Genomic DNA, 8787 nt, shown 5'->3' on the forward strand with positions numbered 1-8787 from the left:
TGGTAAAAGGAAAAGAACGTGGGTAGTGAAGCATTTTCTTCTCCTGACCCTGTGTGACCTTGAGCTTGTTTCTTCTCCCATAACATGAAGTAAGCTTACTAACAGAAAAGGGTAAATACATACTTAGTACTCAGGTACAAGCAAACTGTTTTTCCAAAATCCCCATTTTATCTTAAAATTCATGTGAACTCTAAATTCACCTGCATAATACACCTTTATTTGTAATACAAAAATAAAATATCTCTCATTCAAATAAAAATGACACTCTAGGAGCAAGTGGTATGTTTGTCCTGTAGTTTTGTGTGCCTTTATGCACCCCAGTTTGAAAGCAGTGGCACTAAAAGAGAGATTTGATCCAGAGATTTGACCATTTGGAAAAAAAAAATTACATTTTATTAGGCAACCTACTGAATGGGAGAAGATATCTGCAAATTATATCCAATAAGGAGTTAGTATCCAAAATATATAAAGAATTTTTTCATCTTAACACCAAAAAACCCCCACCCCAATCTCATTTAAAAAAATGGGAAGGGGACAGGAGTAGACATTATTCCAAAAACAAACACATGGCCAACAAACACGAGAAAAGATGCTCAACATCACTAATCATCAGCGAAATACAAACTAAAACCACAATGAGATATCACCTTATACTAAATGTCAGAATGGCTAAAATAAAAAAGGCAAGAAATAACAACTGTTGGCAAGCATGTGGAGAAAAGGGAACTCTCATGCATTGCTGGTGGGAATGTAAATTAGTACGCTATGAAAAACAGCATGGAAGTTCCTCAAAATTAAAAACAGAAATACCATATGATCCAATAATTCCACTACTGGTTATTTATCCAAAGAAAATGAAAACACCAAATCAAAAAAAAATATGCATCTCTATGTTTATTGCAGCATTATTTACAATAGCCAAGATATGGGTCAACTTAAGAGTCCATCAATAGAAAAATGGTTAAGAAAAATGTGGTGTGTGTGTGTGCGCACACATTTTAAATACAGCAACAGCAGAGCACAGAGTCACCTTTGGACAAGTTGATGCTGAGAAAGGTGAAAATGCATGGCAAAGGGCTATGTTGTTGGGGAGGAATGTGGCCAGACTCAAGACTCTCGGGGTGGCAAGAGCATGACAGAAACAACTATGGACAGCGACAGGGGATTTATTAGAGAAGACCAGAGTGAGTAGAAGAGCTAGAAGCAAGACTGGAGAGGTGACAGACCAGAGCAGCCCATGACCAAGGAGAAAATCCAAGTCTTCCCAAAGTGGGGAAGATGGAAAAACAGACGAAAACATGCATTTAAGTACAAAGGCAAAAGTAGAGTGGCTATTCCAATTCAGTGAGAAAGGAGGCTGAAGAGATAGCAAAGACTAAAAGGGATGGACCTGAGGTACATTCAAGAATTTTCTCTCTTTAGGGTCAAAAGAAGGATAGAAGTGGGGTGCCTGGCTGGCTCAGTTGGTAGTGTGTATGACCCTAGATCTCGGGGTCATCAGTTCAAGCCCCATGTTAGCAGTGGAACTTACTTAAAAAAAGGAAGGAAGGAAGGAAGGAAGGAAGGAAGGAAGGAAGGAAGGAAGGAGGGAAGGAAGGGAGGGAGGGAGGGAGGGAGGGAAAGAAAAAGAAGGAGAGAAGAGAACAGCTACATCAGGGAGAAAGCAAGCATGATAGGGCAGGACAAGACCCACAAATCCAAGCAGGAGGGTGTTTGGATTAAATAGAGAAATATCATGCAATGCCTTAAAGGATTAATATTTTAAACTCTGCTTTACTGACCAATATCTAATATATATATATTTGCTGTTTACAACTGCACTTAGTTTGCATCCTGAAACTTCTTTCCACTGTTGCAACTCATTTGAATAGTTTCATGTTTTGCATTAAGATGAACAATCCAGAAAAGGTGACTGCTAAAAAAGAGAGAAAGAGAGAACAGCTTGGACCAGATGAAGTTACTGTAATCCTTTTCTCTAGTCTGGTGTGGCATAAGAAAAACTTAACCTGGATCTAGAAAAATAAAGGGAGACAGAATCAGATTAAGGAAGGGTGAGGAAAGCCTACAGCCTTCCCACACGCTTAAGTGCAATGTGGGCTAGAGGCCACAGGTCCTCAAGAAAAATAATACAAAGGAAGTGAGGACATCGCAAAGGTCCAGTATTAGGCTTTTGTACTCTGCATGAAGCCACAGTTGTATGATACTTTGCGTGTCCTCCCGTTCCAGCTTTACTTTATGCTGAGAGAAGGAGGAAGAGTTAAATTCAGGAAACAGTAAAGAGAACCGATGGTATATTCAGCTTCCACCCTTTGTAGACTCTTCCTTGTGTGAAATGCTTGGAGAAGCTAGGAAGATTAATAGGAAAAATGTTTTCAAATACAGAGGATCCCTAACTTCCAATGGTTCGATTTAGGATTTTTCAGCTTTATGATGGTGCGAAAGCAATATGCATGCAATAGAAACCATAATTTGATTTTTGAATCTGGATCCTTTCCCGGGCTAGCAATATGCTGTACAATCCTCTCTCGCGGTGCTGCACGGCGGCAGCCAGCTGGAGCTCCCCGGTCAGCCATGCTATCACCAAACTTAAAACTATTCTGTTTTACTACTTTCACAACAGTACTCAGTACATTACATGAGATCTTCAACACTTCACTATGGAAGGGGCTTGGCGTTCAATGATTTTGCCCAAATGCAGGCTGATGTAAATATTCTTAACCACATTTCAGGTAGACTAGTCTAAGCTATGGTGTTCTGGTAGGTTAGGTGTATTAAATGCATTTTGACTTAAGATATTGTCAATTTTGACGGAAACCCCACCAAAAATTGAGGGAGATCTATAAAGAAATCTGCTGGTAAAGCCAGATGGCCCACTTCAGAGAGGGCATACACTCTAATTGGTAGTGGAAAGAAAAGCCTTCTAAGTGTTACCAAGTTGTCCCAATCCCAGAGCCACATGCCAGATCCAAGAGGGCCTGAATCAAAAGTAAGAATTTAGAATGAGTTGGAAAGGAACTTTACTTCAATCTCAAAATTACTGTATTCAACATTGGTGCTTTCCTACTTTAGATCTGGGGGAAAGCAGACTAGAAATGTTCTGTGTTAACTGTGTCTGTTGATGGCTCAATACCTGGGGGCAGTGCAATCTAACTTTACTTTTGATTAGTGGAATAAAAACACTTAAAAGTATAATCTGAAAACCCAGGCATATAAAATAATAAGAGCAACAACAAATTGGCAATATGATCCCTTATTAAAGAAACTAAAGTACTAGAAATTTAATTCTACACTTATTTAAAAACAAAAGGCAAATGGCAAAATTTAATGTCCTCAGGGCCCATACTGCAGGATAACCCATAGCAAAGACTGTTTTAAAACAAAATTTTTTACAGTATAGCATTAAATCTTTTTTGATAATGTTCAAGGCAGACTCATACTCTAAATTCTGCTCTGTAGTAGCAAGTAGTTCCAATGGATATATGTATAATTAAAATTAAACACACACACATATGCATAAATGCATAATTATGTAAACTTGGTCATTAAATTACTAATGACTAACCTTATACTCAGGACAAAACTAAAGTTCTGAGGTAGCTTTTCTTTTTTAAAACTAAACAGCATAGAAATGGCCATCTTAATATTGTACTTACAATATTGCACTACTGATAAAATTAATTCTACAAATAAACTACAAATGCTATGAACTAGTCTATTAAGGAGAAGACTACAGTGTTGCGATAATGCTATCTCTTCTCTCTTTAGCTCTTCTGCCTTTGGCATTTTGTTTTGTAGTGGCGCACCAGCGTGGTAAGAAAACGATGCTACCCAAAACAGTCACGTACCTCACTTGTTAGCAGCCACCACAAAATATTAGTGGGACAGTTACTGGACTAGAAATGGCTATTATGGGAAGTTTAATTACCGCTATTATATCTGCCCCAGTGACCATAGATCAACTGCATAATCAGCTGGATAGAAATAATTGTCAATTCAGAAAGGACTTTAAATTTAGTCTCCAATTAAAAATTTTACAATCCAAAAAAAATCTATCATACACAATTAATTTTTCTTTTACAACAGAAAACAAATTATTCAAGACTAAAATGCAACTAGATGTTGAAAATCCATTGTGGGGTGGTATAGAGATATTCAACCATCATTACTGAAACCTTAATCACAGACTAAAATTATAAAAGCCACCCACCGCCAATTAAAATATTGTAATACAGATGTCTGTAAATTTCTAGATTGTTGTTTGCAGAAATACTTTGACTGCGTTGTCAAGGCAGTCCTTGTGGAAGCTTTTAACTTTTGAAGGGAGCATGACAGCCTTGAATATCATGGTTTGCATTTAAATTCTTACAAAAGATCCTCCTCACCCCTAATGCTTCTATTTCTGTCTAGGGTGTTGTTATCTTTTGGGAGGAAATTAATTCTTTAGAGTCACTGAGTTCTTGGTGTAAATTCAAATGAACAAATTGGACAAAACTGGACAAACGGACAGAACTAATACTAGGCAAATACTGCTGAAAAGCCTTTATGATACAGTCCTGTAGGCATCTATTATCCAGTGAGCAAAATTCTAAATTTATACGTGTAACTAAAAAACCAAAACCAAAACCACAACAACAAAAACAAACCCAACAACCTTCATTCTGAACACCAAAGTTGGTTGCCACACTGGAGGAAACAGTGTGCATAAAAACAGTTAACCTCAAGATTTTATGTAATCATCTGACTTCCTCCAACAATAATTTTCTAATTAAGCTCCTCGAATTCTCTATCACTTTCTGACCAAGAGTTCTTGCCAGGAAAAAGAAGGGGAAGAGAAATCTTTTTTAAAGCTAGGGGAAAGAGAGGATGATAAAGACAATAAAAGACGAGTTCTTTTTAAAAACCTTAGGTTTCATGGAAAGAGACTTCTTGGTCTCCTCTCGGGTATCATTTTTGCCCCTACCCCCAACAAGATGGCAGACAGAACTATGAAGTTCCCATCTCTGAGTCAGTGGCTGCATGTTACAACTACCCAGGGAACTTGAAAAATTTTAAGATAGCTGGCTTCCACAGTAGATCAATTAAAATCAATCTCTGGAGGTTATTTTTCTTTTTAAAAAGCTTCCCAGGGTATTCTAGAGTATAGCTAACATTGACAAACACTATCTAGATAATAGAAGACAGAATTCCTTACGAGAAAAGTCCTACGAGGGTAGGCTACACATGAGAATGCTGTAGATGCTAGATGATGATGTAGGCTACACATGAGAATGCTGTAGATGCTAGATGATGATGTCCACAAAGCCAAAAAACCACATACAGAAGAACCTTTACTTGCAATCAGAAATGGAGGGAGCTGGAAGCAATCTCACATACCAGCTAACTCAATGTGTATCAATTGGTAAACTGTCAAAAGGTACTTCTGTATTAATATGCATGGATATTTTAAAGCACACACACAAAAAGTTAAGGAGATGAAATTAAAACATTATTTTAAGGGTAAGTTTTAATTTGTCAAAATTACAAAATACGTTTTGGTTTTGTTCTCAAAATACAGCAATCTGCTTCACATTCTGGATGCTTAGTTTTTAAGTGAATTGCAAACTGTAGTAACTCTGTACCAGCAATAGCTAATATGACTTAAGGTCCAACACACACGAAGGTTAAGGGTCATTATGTCAGTTATCTTCAATAAGCCTTCAGCTCCAGGCCTTGGTGATGCCAGCAGCAGGGGACCTACAGGCTACATTTCTAAGACTCCCTTCCTAGCTGGTTTCCAGCTGGGGTTCTGCCAATGGGAGAATGAAAGTAGAAGGAAGGGAGATTTTTTTTCTTTTTGTGTGCGTTCTGTACACCTCCAGCAGCAGCAGCTTCCTTATCTCTGGTAACCAATCTCCCTCTCCAGCCCTTCCATTTTGTATTCGTAAAGCATTTGTAACCAATTCCCTACATTAAATCCCTTTCTGCTTGAAAATCTAGAGCTGTTTTGTTTCCACGATAGACGCTAACTGAATCATCACTAAAGACAGGGGATGACAAGCCACATTTAAAATGATTGCTAATTTCCTTTTTGGAAGGGCCAAGAGTACTTGTCACATCGGATTACATCATCACTGTTTCTATCTCACACTATGACTGATAAAGAGGTCATTTTTAAAATAGAAGTGTCAGTTTTTCCACTTTCTTGTTCACATATATTTGCTTTACTAATATATTATCTTTATGGTTTCTTTGCAGGAACCTTTAAAACCATTTGTTCACTTTTTTTAAGATTGGATTTAGCTAATAATAGGTACTATAATCTATAAACCTCTGAATTTAGCACCATACCTAAAAAGCTGAAGGCAAATGAAAACGTGAAGTACCAAACGTTGGAAGTACCAATGTCAATCCATCCGTGCTGCAAAATTTCTACTCTTCTGCTGAAAATGGCTGACTAGCACAGGGACTGCATAGGGTGGTAAGGTCAATCCTCACAATATTTCTAAAGCTCAATTTCTTTCTTTTATTATGTGAAAAACAAGGTAAATACAAGTTCCAATATTCCCCACCCCATGGGGCCTCCTATAAATCCTACTTTGACAACCCATTATTTCCCAAAGTTTGCTTTTACTACTCCAAAGGATGGGGGAAGGGGAATTTAATGTTCAAACGTTTGCAAAATATAGGATTAAACAATTTTCAAGGTCCCCAATTTCAATATAGTAAAGTGTCCATTTTGAAGAGGATACAATCAGAACCGACAAGTTCTTTTAACACATAATCTTTTCACATAACTTCTTTTTTCAAGAAGACTCTCACAAGATTGGTGTTTCTTTTTCTTTTTTAAAAAGATTTTACTTATTTGAGAGAGAGCAAGAAAGAGAGAGCGAGCATGAACACAAGCAGGGGGAGGCAGAGGGAGAAGCATACTTCCCACTAAGCAGGGAGCCCAGAACCCCAGGATCATGACCTGAGCTGAAGGCAGATGCTTAACTGACTGAGCCAACCAGGTGCCCCAAGATTAGTGTTTCAAAACTTGCTTTGGAAAATGCTGACCTATATGAACCAGTAGTTTCAGAAATGTAATGAAGATTTAAGGAAGAAGAAAACCACTTACAGAGAAACCTAACAGGTCATATCCGATAGGTAAGGCAAGAATTTTCAGGGCCAAGCTTTCATGGAAGGAGCATTCTAAAAAAATGCTTTCTGAATGGCAAGTATGGTAGGTATTACATCCCAGATAGTCTGTGACCTAAAGAGATAAATCTGAATTTAATGCTTAGAAGAGCTCCATGTACAAAGTGGGAGTTCAGATATCAAGAGATGATTACATATGTATTTTACATACAGTTGACCCTTGAACAACAAAGGTTTGCACTGTGTGGATTTTTTCAGTTTATTGCCCCAGGGTGGATTTTTTTTTTTCAATAAACGCAATACAATGTTGTAAATGTATTTTCTCTTCCTTGTAGAATTATTTTTGTAACAGCATTTTCTTTTCTCTAGCTTACTTTATTGTAAGAATATAGTATATAATACATATAACATTTAAAATATGTGTTAATTGATTGTTTATATTACCAGAAAGGCTTCCAATCAAGTTAAGTTTTGGGGGGAGTCAAAAGTTATACATGGATTGGACTCTGTGTGTGTGTGTGTGTGTGTGTGTGTGTGTAAGGGGACGGGAAGTCAGTGACCCTAACCCCCGCATTGTTCAAGGGTCAACTGTATATGTAAATTTATTTATGTGCCATAGGTGGGTGGAAAAGGCTTTGGGGGTAAATGCAAGGTGGGTTAGGAAGAAGCAGGCGCCCAGCGGAGGAGCCCGATGTGGGACTCGATCCCAGAACGCCGGGATCACACCCTGAGCCGAAGGCAGACGCTTTAACCACTGCGCTACCCAGGCGCCCCAAGGTGGGTTCTTTCTGATCAAATGCAGGGATATAGTTTTACAAATACATATATGCCATTTTCTACCCCCTCTTTCAATTTTTGTAGAAAATCTTTCCTTACATTTATCCTAAAAATTGTATTCAAGGAATCTCAACTGTTACAGTGAAATACCAGGCTTATGTTTATATATTTCACCAGGTAAAACTTTGAAAACATTTCAACATTATATTGGATTTAAAATTTTTATAGACCGTCTTGATTATGTAACCTCTTAGGCATTCTCATTGAATGTTATGTTTCTCAATCTTTTAAAAAATTTAAAGCCTCCTTCTGATAAAAATAACAAAAGCTTTATACTCTTTCTATAGCTGATATTATACTATATTATTGAATATGTTTTTTAAAAACTATGCAGGTGCCTCCATTCAGTCTGATACACTCCCATGGTGGAAAAAATTCACGAAACATTCAAATAATGTAATATGATAGATTATAGTCAATCTTTACTTTTATGAAAACAAAATCTTTCCAAAGATTACTATATGGCTCATTGCTAATAACTACATTTTATAATGACTCACTGATGCAATGACCACCTTATCAAAGGTTGATACCATGAACTGCCACTTAATGTTAAAAAAATCTTTAAAGTGGATGGTATAGCAGTACATCCTAACACGGAGTTCAGCATACAACGTATTCAAACTTGCTTTAGTAGTAAAAAGAAAAAATATATAAAAACACCCTAAAAATATGAAATTTGGAATCTATCTTCTATACCCACCAACTGGATATAGTGCCAATATTACTAAGAATATGAACTTTGATACTAGCAAAGTGCCAGCTTCGCTTGACCCAAGATAGATTTTCCTTTTGCCTCATCAATGGTGGTAGGAGCTCATCACGGCCCAGTAC

At 37.3% G+C, this 8787-nt stretch overlaps 1 protein-coding gene across 1 annotated transcript in view; it reads right to left on the reverse strand.

Annotated features, from left to right (window-relative positions):
• The window catches only part of GTF2F2 (general transcription factor IIF subunit 2), a 132496-nt gene that overhangs the window by 16364 nt on the left and 107345 nt on the right, over positions 1-8787 (reverse strand). The window lies entirely within an intron of this gene.

This window comes from Ursus maritimus, unplaced genomic scaffold (assembly GCF_017311325.1).
Source record: "Ursus maritimus isolate PB19 unplaced genomic scaffold, ASM1731132v1 scaffold_10, whole genome shotgun sequence".
Classification (NCBI taxonomy): Eukaryota; Metazoa; Chordata; class Mammalia; order Carnivora; family Ursidae; genus Ursus; species Ursus maritimus.